At 39.9% G+C, this 21,866-nt stretch overlaps 1 protein-coding gene across 24 annotated transcripts in view; it reads left to right on the forward strand.

Moving 5' to 3' along the window:
• The window catches only part of ESRRG (estrogen related receptor gamma), a 384,103-nt gene that overhangs the window by 161,592 nt on the left and 200,645 nt on the right, over positions 1-21,866 (forward strand). For 7 of the 24 annotated variants that reach the window (XM_046938779.1, XM_046938780.1, NM_001396739.1 and 4 more), the window contains one exon: positions 1,924-1,982. The exons of 15 other annotated variants lie outside the window; for them this stretch is intronic. The gene's annotated coding sequence lies outside the window, so the exon portion shown is untranslated. Of the gene's footprint in view, positions 1-1,923; positions 2,078-21,866 lie in introns of all 24 variants that reach the window. 2 more of the 24 variants (NM_001396738.1, NM_001396742.1) reach the window with 1 other exon arrangement.

Raw genomic sequence — 21,866 nt, forward strand, 5'->3', positions numbered from 1 at the left:
GAGGTGCCAGTAATTGTAATTCTATGAAGTGCTTCTGCTGTAAGAGTCTAATACCATTCACCTCAGAAGGCGCTGGGGAATTCCCTAAACCTAGCAGCAGAGGATTTTCAGGTTTGGATACATTCAAGCAAACTTGAATAAGAAACCTTAGCAAAACATGAAAGAAGATAAGGGTTTTTTTTGGTTGTTGTTGTTGTTGTGCTGCCCAGCTACATCTTGCAGTTGAACTGTACCAGTTCTTATAAGGTGAAGTAACTAACACCCATAGTTCAGTGAGGCCAGAGCCAAAAATCCCTTGGTAAGATACCGCACATGAGGATGATATCCTTCCCCCATGCATGCTTGCATCCATTTTACTAGTGGGGAACTCAGCAAGCAACCTTCCTGGAACAGTGGTCAGCCTCCAAAATAGTTCTTGTCTGAGCGCTCCCATTACCTGTGCTTCAGTCCCTTCAAGAATGCTGCTGCTTCTGTTTGCTGATGACGATCTTATTATCTTATTTCTTTGCGATCAAATGAAGGAACGTAAAAGATATAAAGTGGCAGGATGACTTTTTTAGTTCTGTGTTTTCTGTCTAGTTAAATACAAGCCTTAAACGGCTTGTTTACATACGGGAGTGTATGCTCATAGCTGACTTCAGAAAACTGCACTTTAAAATCCATTCGGTGTTTGGTTTTTGTCATACGAGTATGTTTAAAGTCATATATAAAGTCAAATCTTTGGTTATAGTTATTTTTCCAAGGGTTTATAAGCTATTGTTCTCAATTACACTGGCAGTGCATGGTTTTGTTTAACTACTCACAAAATAGCCAGCCCCAAGTGAGCAGTGCCAGGCTTTGTGCTCCTCCCAGCCCCAGGGAGACATCCCTGCCTTTCTGTGAAATGCCACATGAGTGCCACACATAACCTCCCCCTCCCGACCCCCCCCCCCACCCCCCCCCGAAAGCACAGAAGCTGCATCCCAATATAGATCACAGTGGAAAATGACTCAAAATTACATGACAGCTTCTCCCTTGTTTTGCCCCCCCTTCCTCTTCTCAGCCTGTTTCCCAGATGGGCTGTGGTAAGAGATGTGTGGTGTATGGCAGTATTTTAGTCCACTGTTGCTAATAATCCCTTTGCGTATTTCATTAGTGCCTTATTTATAGGATTGCAAGCGGGCACCTGCGGTGCAGCCTGTGTCCCAGGGACTGACGTGATTTTTGGTCCTGGAGTCCCATTCCCCACTGAGTGATGCTTTGAGCTCAGGCCCTGCATTTTAGAGCCTACAGAGCTTGGGGAAAGCACAAACTGGGGTGCTGGCATAGACAAAGCTGGCTACAAGTCCTTCCCTTGTAACATCCCATAAGCCTGCACTTGGCGGGCTGCGCTTTCCCTAATAAATTCGTTTTTGAAGCCACTTGTTAGTCAGGCACTGTGCTCTCTAACTACAGCAAGGGCCCTGTGTCTTGGGCATAAATTACTCTTGTGTGCCACTGTCTCTGAGCAGCCCCCCAGTTATGGATTACTTTGTTCTCGACTTGACAGGAACATAATTAGAGCTGTTGATGAAATCTACCAAATTGTTCCTCCGTGGCCTCAATGGTCAGGAAATTTGGCTGAGTCGTATTTGTCACCAACGTAAAGGCTCTAAACACTTCATATTAACTATGTTATTAATGTGCCCTCTAATCTGTCCGTGAATTGGTAACACTCGGAGTGAGCTTGTGCTCTAATAGCACCTGGTGATGAATACATTGGAATGCTACTAAAAAGTTTCTGGAGGGTGAAAAAAGGAAATGTTAATAAAAAGTGACTATTTCTAGGCTGTTTCTTTTTATGTGTGTATATTTTTGTTATGCATATATTTTTTTGTTTGTTTGCTTGCATTTAATGGAGATTCATTTAAGCTCTACATTGACGGACCCTTTTCTGTTCTATAGGATTTGCTGACATTTTGGCTGTTTCATTGCCAGAGGAGGCTTTGTGTGTCCCAAAGGAAGTGAGTGATCTGGCCATAACAAATCCTGCCAAAATATTTTAACACCGTTACGATTTTCTAGTGCAATGCGTAGTGAATGTGACTAGAAAAGGATGGTGAGTGACGAAGGGGATCTGCGCCCTCTCCTGTGCACTGCTCTGGCGGAATGCGCAGGCAGGAGCTGGGGTGGTGGGAGACCATGGCCTCTCTGGTGTTTGGCTTTGGAGAGAATAAGTGTGAGCTGTTGTTATATGCCAGCCTGTCCAATCTTGGTCCTGTTTCTGAACTTTCCTAGAGCCCAGGGTGGTTGGATGGGGGGTTTAGTAGTTTGTGTTAAATAACTGTGTTTGAGCTGCTGTGATTGTGCAGTACCTTTAAAACAAGAAAATGTGCTGGCTGCTTGCAGATCATAGAATGGCTTACATTGGGAAGGACCTTAAAGCCCACCCAATTCCACCCCCCAGCTCAGGCTGCCCAGGGCCCCATCCAACCTGGCCTTGAGCATCTCCAGGGATGGGGCACCACATCTTCTCTGGGCAGCTGTGCCACTGCCTCTATGCCCTCTGAGTAAAGAAAGGTGAGAAAGGTCATTGTGGCTGCCTCTCCTAGAGGGTGACAAGCCACTATCTGGTACAACACAAGCTGTCTCCTACAGAACAATGGGCAATGCATGAGTTATAAGAACTTTGGGGTGATTCTAAACAGCATGAGCAACTGTGTTTGGATGAAGTGCTAACACATAAAAATGCTGAATTAGGAATTTTCACCTGTAGCATTCCGGGGATGTCAATTCAGACAACATAATTTTTAGAGCTAGCAATATGGGAAAACACTGTTAGATCCTTGCCGTATTGTCTGAACAAGCAAGTAAATTACCGTATATCTTACTTAACTTAATGATTTACTTATATCAAATTTAGTACACACACTCCAGCAAAAAAAGATTAAAAAAAGAAACAAAAACCCACCCTGCTTAAGATTAGTATTTAGTTCACAATTTAAAACGTAAAACCCTCAAGCAGTTCAAAATGATGGTTGTTATCCTGCAGTCACAATGTTTTGTGCCTGATGTGCACCACACTGGATCAATCCTACATGGTGGTGTTCTTATAGGATAAGTACCATTTTCTTTTATTGTTCTGAATTCATGTACATAAGAATAAGAAGAGCAGACAAACACTTCTGCCAACAAGTTTTGCTGAAGGAGAGAAAGCAAATGAAAAATAGAAAAGTTGAGAATGGCTGCAGCTTCGGAAGCTGCTCAACATGAGCCAATTTTTTCACCTTTACCAAAGGGTCTGCCCTTGCCAAGCTGTTTGTAAGCCTGATCCATGTTGTCATATGCTGTCAGACTGACATAGGTATCTTCCAGCCTCTTACTGTTGGTGACTTTTCCCATCCCAATGTTTCTCTATTGGTTTGTCTTTGAATGCTGAGCAGAGCTACAGGTTATAGAATCACGGAGTTGTGTGAGTTGGAAGGGACTCTTAAATGTTGTCTATTCCAACCCCTTGTAGGTGTCCTCAATGGATGGGGATACCTACATCAGATCGGGTTGCTCAGAGCCCTGTCCAGCCTGACCTTGCATGTCTCCAGGGATGGGGTATCTACCACCACTCTGGTTAACTTGTGCCAGTGCCTCACCACCCTGATTGCAAAAAACTTCCTGTATCCAATCTAAATCTTTCCTCCTTTAGTTTGAAACCATTTCCCCTTGTCCTATCACAACAGACCCTGCTAAAATCTGTCCCCTTCTTTTTTTATAGCCCCCTTCTAGATACTGAAGGTTCTCATGCTCATCTCCAAAGCCTTTGTCCGTTTTTTGCTTGGCTTGCTCCAATGCCACTCTCACGCAGTGCCATTCCCAGGGGCAGTGATGCTGCTTCCAACGCGAGGAAAGCATTAACCTGGGAGTTAGGGCTCACTTTCAGAGCTCAGCCTATGATCTTAATATTCATTTAAAAAATTGGGAATCTAACTCTTAACTTTCTCATGCAAATCAATCTATTTCTAGTAATGAGCAATTTAAGGTGTTTTTTTTTTTTTAAATATGTAGTTGCCATCTCTGGAAATCAGGATCAGAATTCAGGATGCTCAAATTAGGTGTTAGTGCATATAGATACTCTGTTGATGACTCTATTATTAGAATGAAGTAGACCAGTACTTTCCCTGTGTCTGGTTGGTTTTTTTTCCACTGTTTTTGTCTTTTCTCTCTGAGTTCATTTTGTTTAAGTTTTTCTCCTTCAGTTTCACCCTTTAATTCATTTTCACCAAAACCATGGGGTCAGGGAGGGCTTTCTAAATAATTACATCATGTTACTTGCAGTGTGTTGAAAACTGAATTACACTTTCTTTTGTCGTAGCCGTGTTTTTATCAGTGGTCTAAGGTAGCATTTTATTTGGGATATTTGTACCCAAAAGTGTGCTGTTCTGCTGTAATGTAAGTAATGCTGTTCTGGCTGGGCTTGATTGATTTTTCAAATGTGCATTCACTACTAAGATTTTTTCTTTAAATAAGTGAGCACTATATTACTAACAGAATAAAAAAGGTACTAGTTTTCTGTTTATTTTCAGTTTCCAGTCAGAGCATTATGATGTGTACTCACTATGTCCAAATCTAACTTGTTTCACATAGTAGACCAAAGTGTATCATGAACAGAGCAACCAAGAATAACCTTAATTATAATTTCACCTTTTGGTTAAGATCAGGCAGCAAAAATAGTTCTATAGAAACTAAAACACTTACCTGGGGGAATGGGGGGAAGATAATATCAGAACTGGGCTCTGGAATATTAATTTGATAAAAACTGTGTGTTCTTCAGCATCAGTTGTGAAGAGTATGTGGTAGTAGACACTTCTGCTTAAAATCGGGATTCATAAGAAATGATAAGAAACAGACTCATCACTTCATAAACTTTGAGAAAGGTTGTTTTCTTTCCCAGACATAAATTTCTCATCTGTTTTATTTATTAAAATCTATTTATAAAATCAAGGGTACTTCAATGAAATTTTGAATCTGTTTCCTTCAGGAACTGTACGTAGACTGCAGATTTATCACTGAGTAGTTCATATGTTCAACTGCATCTTTCCTTTTTTTTTCTTTTTTCTTTTTTTTTCCTAGTAAAATAGGGTTTGAGGTGTCTTTGTTACCAGACTGGCCAGTGCAAATCTTGACAGGCAATGCCACCAAATTCACTCACATGTGCAAACACTCATGTAGGTTTGCACACAAGGAAACACCTTCCAGACGCACACTCCTGCAGTGTATGGATGTGTACTGTAGGTTGAGTGCAAAACAAATTCAAAAAGAAATAAAAAGTGAAAGGTACTGCAGGATTTTAGCCTGCTGCTGATGGGAAACCTTGCTTTTAGTGCAGCCTTTATGGTTCTTAGTGCAAACTTAGGACTTGAGATGACCTGGTGGATACCGGTGGTGTTATCCTTCTGAAAACTGTCACTGACCTGTCCTCAAAACACATAAATCCTTACTGAGTGCAGCTGCTCAGGTACAGCAAACCGGATTTGGCAGAGAATCCAGCTATGAAGCTGTGTGGTACTTGACCTATATGAAGTCATAATGTTTCAAAGAAAAAAAATACTGTCTAAACCAACAGAATACTAATTATGACTATTTCTTTGGATGCTGATTTCTCAGCGGAAATGTATATGGACATCAGATCACTTTTTGGCTCGGGAACGAGCACTCTAATTGTATATAATGCAGTAGCTAAGAAGTGTTTCATAAGTGTGAAGACCAAAAAGATGGACCTCAAACTGACTCCACTATATGGCCGCTTACCAGAGGAATGCTTTTGGTCAGTGTTTCACTGAGAGTAACAAGCTACTCTCACAGCATTATTCCAGCATTATTCACCTCTTGGGAGTTATTCGGAGAGCACTTGATAGGCATGTTCCATCACTGATGCTTTGTTGCCTGTGGGTAGCAAGGAGCTGAAAAGGAAGTTCTTTAAGATGGAGAAATCCTACTTTACAGGGCAAATGAGAGAGAGAATAATGTACTTGTTTCAGCTTCAGAAACAGCTTTCTAAAGACTACTGTGGGTCCAGGGTGCTCATCTAGGAAAACTTGAAGCAGTCTGTTCAAACAAAAAGAAATAAAAGGGGAGTGTGCAGTTGCTCACTCCTCTCACTGTGTGGGAGCTTGAAGTAGAGCTGAGGCTGAGATAAGAGTCTGCTGCTTCTCTTCATGAGGAGACTATGAATTCAAGTTTGCAAAGATATTAAGATTTACTAAGTAAAGTCATACTTGTCAATAGCTCCTCTTGCTAGATATTTAAAGTTCAAGTGCTTGTTTGCTTTGGTTAAGTGCTCTGAAGTACTTTAAAGCATTGGCCCATTTATATAAACAAATAGAGAAACTCACTGATAGTCTTCTCAGAGCGTGTTACCCAGTATTTGGTTATCCTTCCTTGGGTCTGGAAGAGAATTCTACTAGCAACTTCTGATATGTGTGAGTCTGTGTTAATGAAGTATGATATTAGATCACTTGAACAGTCATTGTCTATGTTGTACACAACCGTGAAGAAATAAAGGGAGTTAGTAGCTCAGAAAGAGATTTATAAAGGGATTTATCCAGAACTTAAGTATGACATAAGGAGAAGAATAAGCTGGAAGCCTCATTTCTTTTTTGAGTATTTGTGGTAAAGAACTAACGCTATACTTCTGTAATTTTTGTCCTTTGCTCAGCTGCCCTAATTAAAGAATCTCTTTTAGTGTAGAGGGTTGGGCGACCAAACTCAAACAGGCTCCCAAACCATGGGAAAATCCTGGTCACATATACGTGGGTATTCACAGAAAGAAGGCTAGTACCAATAATAAAAAAAGGATCAGGAAGGGGTTTACATGCTTCCTACCTTGTTCCCTGCTTGAGTTGTGGTGCTTCCTAGCTAGCTGCCCTCATGGTGGCAGCTGTTCCATAGTGACAGTGCTCTTCTGTAGGAACTGCGGCCTTGTGATACATCTGTGACACTGGAAGCCTTAGGACATATGTGCCCACCCTGCTAGCTTTGTTTTGTTGCACTTTGCTTTTATGTTTTAATAAGAAATAGACTTTTTTTGTTGTTACTTTCACATGTAACTCCTTCAGCCCAAGACAATTCCTCTTCACTCAGTCAAGCCAAAAGGCCAACACCACCTTTGATAGGTAGAAAAATATATACAGATATATTTTTATACAGATCCAATTGTATAAAAATAAGCATTATTTGGAAGAGTCACTTGACAGAAGTTATCCAGTAAAGTCAAGGTAGTTTAGTTCCAGAAGCAAAGCTAAAGTGAATGCTAGCAGAGTATATTCTCCAAAAATACACCATAAAGTCAGTGTGGAGATGTAGCTGGGTGCTGGCTTCAGGCTAGAATGACAGCCTTTATTAAGAAAAAGAATACTTTGTCCTAATAATTTTTACCTGTGTGTTTTCTGTGTTCCTCATGCACTGCCTGTGAGATTCAGCAGGTGCTACAAGCAAGTGGATTTAGAGCTGTTGCTAATTTAAGCTGCACTTAATAAAACACAAGTTTGAGGTATCTTACAAATCAGCGAATGTGGCATAGTTTGAAGATTGCTTTTGTCAAGTTTGATTAGCTCAAAGAGAAACCTTTTCTAAATATTGGTTGTGAGATTAATCAGGCAATGTAAGACCTTGAATTATTCCTCATCACAGGAAAACATTGTAGTGCATTATCTTGTCTGATGACAAGAAAAATGTAACTTTTGAGGATTTAAAATTTATGCGTTAAAGATTGGACCAAAGTGAAAACTTTCAGACCACGTTTTATTTTTTTTAGCAACTGAGTTGTTATTTTCCCTATTACACTTCACTTTCCTTGTGGTGTATTCCCATATTACAAGCTGATAGTACCAACATCATTACAATGAAGGATGTTCTCATTATTGACTCCATTCTCAGTTAATTATAAGTTTGTCGTGTTTTAATGAGTAGGATTAAACTTTCATATTCCAAATATATGTCTCATGTTGCTTGCTTGGAAGCTTTCTAAAGGAGGTGGTTGAGCCATTTATCTGAATAGTGTGAACAAGGAGTAGTTTGTTTCCTCACGCTAAAAAGTGGTTACAGTTTTTACAAATGTGTGCAGAAGGGTTTAGTAGCTCTGTTCTGGAACAAACTTCTGAAATTCAGGCAAAAGCGTTCTTGTGCTTTTCTAGTTTTTGGTCACAGGCAGATGCTTCCTGCACTAAAATACTACTTGGACTAGCGTTATGTCCTGTTGATATAGGATAGCAGAAGGAAGAATAGCCCTGTGTATTTTAAGCATACTGTAATTTTCAGAGGTTGCACTTTATTTCCCTTTAATACGTTTCTACTCACTTCTACAGCCTTATTTAAAGAAAAAAAGAAAAGTGGTATTTTGCATCCTTACTTAATTGCATCTCTTTTAAATGTGGCAGGTTTGCAGCAAAGCCACCACCCCTCATAGTTTTAGGATTCAGATGTAGTCCAGTGCATCTCTGCAGAGCATCTATCAGTCTTTCTCTCCAAAATTCAGTGCATTAACAGGCCCTGATTTTTTTCATCACATTTTCTGATGCTTGTTCATCTTCTGTTTCGTCTCACAACTCCTTGCTCATGAGTACAGATCGAATCCTTTCTCAGAACGCTTATTCTTTTGTTTCTGTGCCTGTAAAATACTTAAGCAGGGTGGGTATGTTCTAGCCCTGGTGTTGTTAGAGTGCTCCTGCTGAGCTCAGTATGGCTGTATGGTTGTCCCTTTTTTCCCCCCAAATCTGCCAGTAATAGGTGCATATTGCTTACAGGTATATAATAGTAAGCATAGACCCTTGTAAGTAGATGTTTTTCATAATACAGGCGGATCCTGTTTTTGTGGCTGCATAAATCAAAGCAGGCTCTTACCAAAGAGGGCAGATTCCTTACCAAAAATAAAAGCCTTCCTTAAATACGTTTTATATTGCTTCTTTAATGGATATGAAATTAAAACAACAACTTTGCCATTTGAATAGCAATGTCAGCTAATACCATATGAGCATGATTTGAAGGGGATTGGATCAGCTTCCCCCTTGCCAGGCCCTGACCTGAAGTCCTGGGCAGCAGCTGACACCTAAGGCCAGACACAGCCCTTCTTGATCCCAAGCTTTGTACGTCACTTTGGCAAGGCGTGAATTTCTTCATATTGCTGTGTGTGGCTCAGTTGTGGCTTTTGCACCACTTGAAGGTAATTCAGTAGCCTCCTGCATGGCAATAGGAGCTTTATCCTCCACCCTCCCCCACTGTCGTCCATCCTCACGCATATTTCCTACGTGTATCATTATTATCATCAGCATCTGTCTTTTAACTGATGATTTATTCGTCTCCCTTTGTACAATACTAGATCTAAAATTACATCTGTCTAGAGATAAATGCACGATCTCAAAGATTTAATACTGGTTTCAAAATTTTATTACCAATAACTAAATATGAAATTGCTTTAAATTAACCAGTAATTATTTAGAATGAAGAAAGAAAGAGTTAAAAAAAAAATTAAATTAAATCTCTTTCCCAGTCAAACTAGACCCCCTCCTTCCAACAGTGCTGTTGCAGGAGGTTTCAATGGTATGAATAAATGTATTTCTTTTAACACTTTTGTTTAAAATGCTATTGTTTCATCTGAGGTGTGAGGAAATGTGCTAACCTTGTCAATGTGGGTGCAGTAGAGCAGAAATGATAACTGTATATACTTTTTTTTAAACAAAAATACAGTGTGTGTGTGTGTGCGCGCGTGTGTGAGAAAGAAAGAGAGGGAGACAACTTATTTAAATCCTGAATACAGTCAGACCTCATATGCATTGTTAAAAAAAAAAAAAAAAGCCCTAAAGAATTGCATATGGATTAGGGGGATGAATATTCTATTATTTCAGTCTGTTCTGCTGATCTTCTTATTGTGACTTTGCGCTTCAGAAATCTGCCAGGAATTTGGCTTTGCTGTACTAGGCAGTAATTTTAAATGTGTATCAAGCACTTGATAGTGTATGATTTGCGTGCTGTTGCATTCCCATTCCCTAAATTTTCCACCAATTTATTACTTTTTTCATACTGTTTTAATATTTCAGGATGATGAATATATACAGCATCATTAAAGGTAAATAAAAAATGCATGAAATTAAAAAATGGAATATTAGATGTTTCTTTGCTGTAATCCCTAGGTCCAATAGGAATGAAATGTCTCTGTTCTGTCAAGTAATCCCTAAACATGATTAGGGACCTTGTAGTTTCCACATAGCCCACATAATATTTGTATCGTATAAGCCTATTTATGTAAGGTTTGAGTAAAAGTTGTTATTAGAAGACCTATAAACCTATTTTACAATTCAAAAAGATATTCTTGCCTCTTAATCTCTCTACTTTTATTATTTTGCTGGAGTTGATGGCAATACGTCCTTAATTCATTTTTCAGAATTCTGTTACATCTTTTGGATACTTATGTCGTGCATTAACGATCCCGATGTAATGTATTTTAAGGCAGAGAACTGAGTTCAATAGTTCATCTACTTGTGTAGCTTCTCCTGCAGTCTGAGTTGGCGAGGATGTGCACTTCAGTCGAGGCCCTTTCTTTGACATCCAGGTCTGACCTGAACAGGAAATCAGGAGATGTAGGGGGTGTTCTTCTGATTCTGAGGAAGAGGTGGTGGGAAGAACAAGAGAGGGGGATAATTTTCTGTTTAATTCACGTTATATCAGTGATGTTGGATGCTTCTGGCAGCAACTCTGGATGTTTTGGAAGTTAGCTTCTGATTTGACTGGTCAGCAGGATGGCTATAAGATGAAAAGGCTACAAAGAAAGAAAACCATGGGAAAAGTTTTGAGTGGCAAACAAAGAGAGAGAGAGAGAGAGCGGGTGTCAGTGTTATTCTGGTGACAGTGATGCTGGAGATGTCACAGCCCAGGATCTCCTGTCCCTCCGTGGCTTCATCCTGAGCAGAAGGCTGCTGTGGGCCCACCTCATAAGCTGCTGGGCTTAGATCATCACTGTTAGGTGTACTCCAGCTTCATGGTAATACAAGAAGGAGCAATAATGACTTGAATAAAAACAGTGACTTCTGTGGTTTGAACAGACCTTTGCAAAGGAAATATTTTCTAATGATAGCAGGGGTCAGGTGTGGTAATCCAGTGTTTCCCATAAGGAAATTTGAGACTATATAAACCTTGGGATACCTGCTCAAACCCCCCTGTGGAAATACGTCTGTATTTCTCTGACACTGCACTGAAATGTTACTCTTATTTCATTTTTAGCAGTTAGGGTGGCATTTTAGCAATAGCTCTATTCTTGTATTTATGAACTGAGAGAAGCAAAACTGCTCACTGCTGAGCCCAGGGATCCTCTTCCAGGAAAACTGAGATCAATAACTGTTATCAAGCCTACATTTATAGGGAGTGTTAAATGACCACAAAGTCCTGATGTTCATCAATTAATACGGTACGCTTATTACTGTGCTGTGTCCCGCCCTCCCCCCCAACCTGCTGTAGTCAGAACTTTTGATCTTTGCTATCATTTTAAGCAGTCACTTTCAGTTATCAGCATTTCTTTTTAACTGGAGATCCTGTATTGGTGCCAGTAAGTGAAAGGCAGGTGCCGCTTTTCCTTGCCAGCTTGCTCCTTCCTGCTGCCGATGGAAGGTAGGAATGCCATGCTGAAGCTCAAGGCTCATTTTGGGTTCAAAAACAGGGAACTGTAAGCATTTTACTATTCACCAACAAGGCACAGTGCAGTCAGAAAGGTGCAAAGCCTCGAAAGTGAAAATAAAAGCCTTATGCACAGGCTCATTTTCAGACGCCTTTATTGCCTCAGTTTAAGTGGAAAAGAGGGATTTGGTAAAGAGAGAGCTTAATTTAACAAAATAATATTATGCTTTCAATTCTTAAAATGAATGAATTATTTGGATACTTAACAGTGTAATGCCTTTGAATAATGTTGGTACTTAAGATAGAAAAAATGATATTGCGAATGTGCTGTGTTTGCCTCATGATGTTTTTACCAATTTCACATTTATGGGAAGCAATATCATTGTTGTGAAGTTTCTAAATTGCTTTTTGCAGAAATCTGCAGAAATTAAATCTCCTCCTTGTTATGAAAATGCAGTGATGTCTTGAGATGCTGGCACATCAGTACAAATCTGAGGAGAGGATGAGCCCGGTTCTGCTTGCAGTCATTGTATATTCCCTATTAACAGCTGCACGATTTTCTGTTAGGTTTAGGTTGCCATACAACGAAGTAAATCAGTGTGTGTTTAAGTGTAGCATGTGAACAGCAGCACAGAAGTCTCCCAGGACCTCTTGTGCTTCAAGTTAAGCCCACGCCTGACTGCTTCCGTGGAGAAGAATTTAGCCCACAAAGTGGAATAGTGTGTGATGCAAGAGTAACAGCAAATTATGTAAATGGTGAGTCTGCAGAGAGAACATCACAGATCAATTTCAGGCTCAAAGAAAATAGCTTGAATACAAATATGTGTGGGCCACATGAAGATTTCAGACTGTGGCGTTACCGTGTGGTGCTACGCGGATCTGGTCCGCTGTGGAGATCTTCAGCAGAAGTCTGCTGGCCTGACACCGCTTTGTTTTCAAACAGCTTTAGGAAAGGCCCCACGTGTGTTGTCTGAGAGATAGGAGATGTGTGAGTGCAGGGACAAAGCCGCTCATGCTCACAAGTGCCATTGAGCCTGTACTGAGAGGGAGCTTGGTTCTCATGTCAGGTCTTCTATATCTAGATTTAAAACTGGATTTAAACTACATAAAAGTGCCGTCTGGAGTGCATTTAAAGTCAGTGATGGAATTAAGGCAACTAATTTTTACAAATGTGAATGGTTCTAATGGAGGATCAAATTTTAAGAGCTAGGACCTGATTTACCTTCATCAGATATTTAATGGGATGCTTAATTTAATTGCTTCTTCAAAAAACTGCTCACAATAGTCAAGCTATTGCCTGAATGTCTGGGTAATCAAGGTCTCTGTGTGCTTTTACACCTTGATTTACATGCGCAAATAACCAGAAGTTAATGCTGCCAGTTGACTGCAGTGGACAGTTTTAGGCTCAAAATGGTGACTGCAGAACTGTGGGGCTTTCCTGCATTATTTTGCTGTTTTTGAAACACGTATGCACACTCGTGCAAGTCTATGTAGAGAAAGCTTCTGAACTCAAGTTGCAGAAGGCTCTTCACTGTAAAAGCTATAAAGCATCTCTTTTCAGCAAGGCTGAATGTTTTAATCAAGAGGTTTAGGCTCTGCATTAAAACCAGTACATTAGCCTACCTCTGTATAGCCTAGAGGCCCCACTAGGTGGGTTTATATTTCCATACAAAAAGAAAGAAAAAGGAAAAATGTGTAAATGAAAGGACAAGAGCAGTTATATATATTGTAGGAAATACAAGGCAGCCTATACTTTGTTCTTTGTCAGGACTGAACACATTTTGAATATAAGGACAACAGTTACTGTTGTCACCCTATTTATTATCAACCACATTGTAATGTGTACGAACCGTATAGGAATATTGGACATAGGTGCTTGAAAATGCTCGTTCTTCCTCGTTATTTTTACTGCAGTAATTCTACAGTAATGAATTATCAATTACATTAAGACTTTTTATTTCCTATGGCACGGTTATAACAACTAAAATTAAGGGAGTTATGCTCACAGTCCCTCACACCACTCATTCTGCTATGGGCAAACTTTTGCTGTTTTCTCACAGTAACCTTTACAAGGCAAACGATAAACATTATTTCTGTTTTAATGACTCCCAAATAATGTCATATTTAAATGAAATGCATTTTGCCTCAGCAGGGTTCTTTGAATTTATGAGTATTTTTGTCCCATATCCTACAATAATGTGACAAATATTATTTGCATTTTTACTGTTTTCTTGAATACTTTTAAACACCCATTTTTAGGAGACTTCAGATTGCTTTTGAACATATTTGAATGCATTTTTAGCTATCACCAAGCTTAAAATAGGAACCCTTTTTTCAGCTTATCTTTATTAAACACCTGTAAAAATCAGTAGTATTTCTTTTTTCTTATAAAGCTTTCTTCCTTTAACAAATGCCAGAAATGCTGCACAATTTCTTTTTAGTATGGACTTCCTTTCTTAGAGGTAACGGCCAGTAAATGGTCTGGTAATGTCTGCATCATACACTCACTGTCATAAATGGAAACATGAAATCATAATGTAATGCATCCATTCTTTACCTACAATCAATTAATATTTTCCAACTTCTAAAACATATGGTCCTGGCAGAAATTTTAGAAATGGCTGATTTTGTATGAATGATCATGCTTACAATAAACTTCTGATCTAAAGAGTAGATGGCTGGGTCTGACAGTGACTGATTCTTGTCACATTTTCACTTTGCACATTTTAAACCACAGTTTTTTGGGGTTGTTTGTTTGTTTGTTTGTTTGTTTGATTACTTTGAATGCTGTTTTATTTATTTATTTATTTTTGTGCTTTCATACCCTAAAGTTGGACTAGCAGCTTAATCTTGCTCTTTTTGCATACAACTGTCCCAGTCATTTCACTGGCTGATTCAAGTTGTCTGGGTTAAACTTTGTTTTCTTTTGATTTTTATTTATTGATATTATTTTTTAAGAGTGACAATTGCCTGATCACTTTAAGGCAGTGTTTCTTGACTTAAATTTTAAAGATCATTCAAGGCAGTTCTCTGGATAATCACACTGAGTTGTCTGTAACATCAAGAGAGGTCAGTAGGAAGACTTCTTATAGCTGTTATGCTGCAAAAATAAGATCAGTGCATATTTTTGTCACTCAAACCCCCTACTTAAATGAAAAAGAAATAAAAACAGGCACGTATCTGGTACAGATTTTTTGTGAGTAAATACATAAATAAGGAGATGTTGGCCTTTGCTCTGGTGTTGGGGTTTATTTTCAAAGGATGCAGTGGGCTGCTTGTGAAAGGAGAGGTTGTCTGGTGTAATGGGAGAGCAGGGAGGCCTGTGGTGCACAGCTGCTGCTGCTGGAGCCTCTCTGATAAGATTGTGTGAGGTGCCAGTGTCAGCACACAACCTTGTAGTGTGTCACAGTGCTTTCATATGAACTGAGCTGAACTGTCTCCTCACACTCCCTCCTGCTCTTCTTCTCGTTCCTGTTCCCCGCACTCATCGTATTGAAGTCAAGGGAAGGAAAAAAGATTTGAGGATCGCCCAATTTGTTCTGACATAAAGAGATGTTTAGCTCTGTGAAAGGTGGTGGAGGCAGAGTGCCTGACTGACATCTCAACAGGCTGTCTGCTGGGATTGCTTACTTCATGTCCCTTCATATTCCTGCTGTGTCCTGTGCGAGTGCTCGTGTCTAATCTTCACAGCGAGAGTTCCATGAGTCCCCTGGGCTTTGGTGCTCAACACCTTGTTAGATGGAGCATGCAGTGCCACAGCTCTGCTGTTGTGCTTGCTTCTGTTCTAGTGTTATGGGTTCCTTTACATGCCAGATATTTTTTTTGTCAAGAGAGTTGCTAAAATAACAGCATCCGTTTCCTAATTTCCTTGGTCCTCCCTTAGAGTAGGTTAGCGGTATTTCAGATAAAAACACAAGGAGGGAGAGAAAATAGAAGACCCCAGTAAGGCAAAGCTGTAAGCAGCATTCTGTGCTTTTGTTTTTAAATGAAGATGCATTGACCTGCTTTTGTTGGTTTAGAAAACAGATGAGAGAAAATACTCACTGAACCAGCAACACAAGGTGTAACACTTTGATAATAAAGGTAAGACGGCATCTGATCACGAATGCTGGACTGTGCCAGGGGCTGCAAGGAAGCTTAGTTGTTTAGAGCTCGTTTGCTTTTATGATGCTGCACACGTTGTGATGCATTCTGGCATGCCACATCCCGTTACATCACATCAGGTTAGCCATGATGCCGAATAGCACCAAGAACACGAATTAATGAGAGCTAATGCTCACCTCATGTTGTTGGAGCATTAGCAGGTGCCTTGTTCACTACAGCTGCTCTCCGTATTCAGTCCTTCTAAAGCAAATCTGATACTGGAGATATATGTATTAATTTCACAGATAGAAATGTTATTTTTCATTAGGCTTCTCAAAGTACATTAATTAACAGATGTGGTTTAATCCTTGTTAAGCCACTGAAAACAACCCAGGTTCTGTGCTCAGGGTCTTCCTCTGCTCCTTTTAAAGGCATATCTTTTCTGCTGGTGGCAATTGTTGGTGACAAATGACAGCATTCCACTGTCCTCTCTGCTTTCTGTAGAGCTTGGGTTTCACAGCTGCTATTCCAGAAACAAGCTGTGCATATCCTGCAACCTATGGCTGTGTGTGAATGGTTGTCACTTTTCAAGTTTCACATCAGTTTCAACTTTTGAATAAACATCTCTGAATAAACCTCTCCTCCTGAGGTAATCAACATCGCCATAAGAGAGATTTCTGAAGAAAAATCATATTCTCAGGCAATTCTTTTTCAAAATTGGTGATCTAAAGCCCCATCCCAAATGCAAGGATGTGTGTAGTGACTCTGAAAAGCTGTACAGCAAAAATGAGACCACCATCAGCAAGCATCTTCCCGTTTTTTGAAATATGAGTCTGTGGCAAAACAGTGAGTGAGGGGATCTGCTTGATTGGATTCGCTCACTTTTCTTCAGTTCTGTGGCATGGAAGGGCTACGCTCTCACTGTTCTGTTAGTGGCTGTTGCAGTTACAGGACGCTGCTGGGGGGCCCAGTTTGGCCAAAAGACCAAATTCTAGGTCTCAGAATCGAGCTATTCAGGGAATTTTTGCCACAGCTATGGGCCTTCTCCTACCAGAAAGTATTAAGTGGTTCAGTAGGTCTCAGGCACTCAAGAGAAGACTCACCTGTATGTCAGGTTCAGATCTCTTGTTATCCGGCATGACTAATAACTGGAATCATGCGGCAGCAGGTATAATTGATGACTGGATCATATTTATGTAAGAGCTGCTGTCGTGCTTCATTCCCATTTCAACGTGTCTGTCTTTATTTTGCCTGCGTGTTGGAGTCAGTGTAAGCAATTGTTAGCATCCCTTTAAAAAAAAAAAAAAAAAAAAAAAGGAATCACAGCATCTGATGTTTTCACTCAGGGAACACTATGGATGCGCTCTAGCCTGCACAGCCTAATTCTGCACAAGATATTCTATAACACTTCAGCTACATGAAGAACTTTTTTTTTTGTGTAAAGATGCATCTGCACATAGGTAATGGTACAAGCCTACAAGCGTGTAGTGTTAGCTCATATTGGTAGTCTCCAAACAGCTGGTTACACAAGTTACCATCAATTAACAGAAATTGCATGAATTTAAAAATTGACTTAAAATACAGTAAATAACTCATTAAATCAATTTAAGAATTGACTTAAAAGACAGTAATTGACTTGTTAGTTTAAGCTTTAGAAAGACACCCAATAAAAAGAGGGGAAAAAAAAGGGAAGGAAGAGAAGCTGAGAGGAAGCTGTAGTTTGGTATCTTGACTTATTTTTGATGAGTTAAAAATGAACTGAGCACAAAAAGTGGAAGCAAAGACATCTATCTGAATATTATCAAATACCCAGATAGTGAAAGCACCAACCTAAAGCAAGTGACTGAGAGTCACTGTGTTTCTACGATTTTTATATCACTGAGTTTCACAACAAGGCTTTGGCTGAGACATGCTTAGTAGCAAATCAAGAAACTATTCATTTCCTAAAATTGAGTAACTGTTCTATATGTCTCTAGGTTTGTTGGACATGATATGTATATGTTAAAGAGTTTTCCATGGTATTTAAAAAATGACATTTCAGAAGGTGTAATAGTGTAATGAAATGTAAACTGAAAACAGGAATGAGTTAATTAGACTAATGATCCCTTGACTCCTTTATTAGCCAGCTCTTTAGAAATTGGGATTAGTTTTGTTTTCTCTGCTGAATAAAGACAGGAAGGATGATGTTGATTCTAGTAAATGACAGCAGCAGAAGAAATGAGTGTTTTCCTGTTCGTTATAGGTTTCATCATTTAAGATAAAATTTAGCCTTCCTACATGCATACCTAATTTTATTATAACTTGAATTCAGCTCAGATGGGAAGAGAGAGAGCAGGAAGATAGTTTAAGAACACCTACTGGTTTCATAGTAGTGGTGACTTTAAAAATGATCTACTTTGTGTTGTTTTAGGGCTTGAAACTTTAATGTTCTTAGTGTGGGGTAGACTGCATTTGAATTTAAACAAAGTCTTCAGAAAAAAAACAATCTTGACAACTTTTTGATCTAGGTTTTGAGCACTTAATTTGTTCTCTCCATAGGAGAGTGATTTACGCATTTCTCTTGCTTTTAAAGGCCATCAAGAAGCATGAGAATTATCTCTATAGTGGTTCAAACCAAGCATGCACAGAGAAACAAAATTGTTTTTACGACAAATAGGAGGATTTGTAAGTCAGCAGCTGTTAGTGAAACAGCATCATTAAAACTTCCTGCAATTCCAGACCTCGCTCTTGGGAGTCGCTCAGGCCAAGCAAAACCTTAGCTAAAGTGCTGAATTATAGGCAGGAAAAAGAAAAACAGAATTTAAATTGGTAGGAATTAGTGCCGATTCACCAGGCTGATTCCTGCCCTCTGTGCCCCTCGTGTACCTGTTCTGCAGGGTTGGGATGAGGAGGGTAGAACAGAAGCTGCTGACAGCCAGCTTTTAAGCTCAGTTTCTTTCAGGTAGGTCTTCATCTTGTAAATTAACGAATTTCTCACCTTCCTCTGAAGCCTATAGGCATTGAGGGTGCCCAGTGCCATGCAGGATCAGCTCTTTAACAAATGCCCAAGGAATACAAGATTTATCATGCAAATGAGGCGACGGAGAGGAGTTGGCAGCAGCTGAGTTATGAAGCTTTTTACTTATAAGCAGGACTCATTTACTATCCCACACGTGCTCATTAAGCATTCTTTAGAGCACCGCACTGAAGCAGAAGAAGGAACATCACTAGTCTGTAGTTCTGCCTTGGGTTTTGGAGAGCATAGCTTGGGGTTGGCAGGATGGTACTCAGCTATCTTAAGTCCTGTCCTAGGCAAAGAGCCTCTGGCATGGACCGAGGGCCACCAGTTGGGCTGTGGATGCTACGTGCTGCCTCTTTGGTGTAGATTAACTTGATGCTCAATTTTCTGCGGTCCTGGTAGGTTGTGCAGTCACACGTGGAAGCACTGAATGTTTCTGGTATCCCAATGCTGTGCCTGGAATGCTGTGCCTGACCTTGCAGCTCAGTATTAATTCGGAGTGGAAGAATTAAAATTTTCCATTCTTTTGCATTGTCATGCCTCACATTGATAAGCGCAAAGAAATGTAAATAAAAAAGACCTATTTCACAACCCTAGCTACAACCTTTTTGTTTTATGACAAAAGACAGTTAATTAGCATACTAGCAGTAAGCAGCCTTCTCAAACTCGTGCTAATTATGTATTCTGTTGACCGTGACTCCAGTCATAAGGTAATTGGCTTGCAGCAACATGACATTTCAAATCATCTCTTGAAATTACATCAAAAAGCCAGCCTGTTTTGTTTTGATAGGGGAACAATCAATTTGATAAGTGGTAACACAGCTCATTGTTTCACATTAATTAGACTAATTGCAGCATGTTAGCCTCTGAAATAGACAGAACTTGGAGAAGACAAAGGCTGTGGCCTTTAGCATGCAGTGCATGTGATGGTTCCACTTGCTTGCACATACTGTAGGCAGAAAACGGAGTTGTTAGGATTCAGCCTTGCGGGAGGCTGGGTGTTAACAGGGGTTTGATGTTTTATGCTTAATCCACTAGCTTTCAATTGTAGGATCCAGATTCAAAAAATCCTTGGGAGGAGAAGGGGAAATAAAGCCATTTTGATATTAATGATACCAAAGTTTCCATTGATCTTGGGCTTTGTATCCTGCAAGAAGTGCAGGTCTGGCAGCAGGATCTCTCCGGCATCTGTAGGCTGTAAAGCCTTTCTGTGAGAAGGACTCACTGCCACCTCTGTTTTTCTTGCTCATTTCTACTCATATTCATTCCTCAGTATACCTTTGCTGAACTATTTTGCTTTTATCACAGCATCACAGGCTGGGTGATGCTGGCAGGAACCTCTTGAGTCCATGTGGTTTAACCCCTGCTCATGCAGTGACACCCAGAGCAGAGAACCCAGTGCTGTACTCATATATTCCCTTAGGAATAATGAAAAAAAAAACATAAAACAAAAAAACTCAGAGGATGGATTACTGAAGGCAGATAGTAGAGATACATAACCCACCCACGTGTTTCTAATTTAGAGTATTGATGCCCGCTACTGAGATTACCAGTAGTGCTTAGCTCTGTGATGATTTTTATGATCAAGCTATGTCATCTGTAGATTGACATGACCAAATGGATTTCACTTGTGACCTAATTGAAATGTAAACCAAAGTTTTAAGAGATGAAAAGTTTAAGGGGTTATCTCAGTCCACAAGTTAGGCTAGTTTCGTTGTTCACAGCTTAGCGTACAGTGTTTCTGGCATGCCGAACATCAGGCCACTGAATCTGTAAAAGGTGTGCTCTTTGACTTATACCTTGCTAATATGTTCAATAAATGGAGTCATAGTTGGCAGCTTCTCGAGTACAGAAAGGAACAGCATCAGACACTAAATTCTAGCACTGTCAGAATGGGATGAAATCTTCTGCAGGAGGCCAAGCCTGGCTCCTCTTCTTACAGCTTTCTAGTCCAACTGTGTTTAAGCTGGAAAGACTGTTTCAGCTCTTCTAATTACCTCAACTCAACAAAAAGTTTTTCCAGTTGAGGAGGGAAAAAAAAAGAGAGAGATTGTGCTGGGAGGGGAATTGTTGATACTCATGGAATTTCTTACACGAAAGCTGTAATTCTCAGTTTGCTCTCTATGGAAAATGATGTTTTTCAAGTGAGCATCAGAGATATAGATATTTGCATATTTGTACAGCTCAGTGGGAGCTGGTCACAGAATTCACTTACCCGTTTTTATTTCCATTACCCTCTTTATCACTGGCTGGTTAGACAGAAAAAGCTTTGAAGCAGAGATTTTCAGTTAAACTTGCCTGTAGTCTGTTTGAATAAGTATTATTTTATTTAAATTAAAGAATTTGTTCCCATAGCTTAACATCATCATTGCTAGTTGAAGCAATATTTTTACTGGTTTTGCTTATGCTTTATGCTGGCCCCTTAGCAAATGGTCATAAACTCTCTTTTAAATCCAGCTACCAGTGACTTCATACCTCTGATTTATTTCTATCACTTACTGGCAAGAATGTATTTTTAAAAATGTATTCTAAGCAATTCATTCCTCTCCCCCTCCTCTCTTCTGTCTCATTTCTCTTTTCTCTTCCTTCAAAGTTTCAATTGTCTTTCATTGAGCTTAACGTCATACCGGCATTAGAGATGTAACTCCTGTGCCCTTGCGCTATAAAGTCCTGGGCTTGTTCAGCAGGTAGATTAGAAAGAAGTAGGAAGCTGAAGCCTCCCAGCACAAGTTTCAGCACTGGTTTCTGTGTCGTGTCACTGCTGGGATGCAGCCTGCACCCTTGCTGCCACTGCAACACCTGGCTCCTGCTTGGGGCAGAGCAAATCTGCGCTCAGCGTCACTCGCAGGAGAGCTTGGCTGCCAGCCCAGGGCTGCTAGGCTCTTCCCTGCTACACCTGAATGAGATACTGATGAGACATTGCTACCTAAACACAGCTGAGAAACACCAGATTAAAAAAAAATGTCATTGGGATGACAGAATAATTTTGGAAGTGTAACTTACACTTCCTGTGCTGGACTTAAATGCTTGCTGTATAGACCCTGTGCTACCTGCTTGGTGATGGATCGTGGGTGATCTTGTTTAAATACCTTTTTCTATTTTGTTGAAATTCATGACAAAATGGTGACTCTGAGAAATGGGGGCATGGGTAAATCATTGCCAGAACAGATTG

The sequence above is a fragment of the Gallus gallus genome, chromosome 3 (genome assembly GCF_016699485.2).
Source record: "Gallus gallus isolate bGalGal1 chromosome 3, bGalGal1.mat.broiler.GRCg7b, whole genome shotgun sequence".
Lineage (NCBI taxonomy): Eukaryota > Metazoa > Chordata > Aves > Galliformes > Phasianidae > Gallus > Gallus gallus.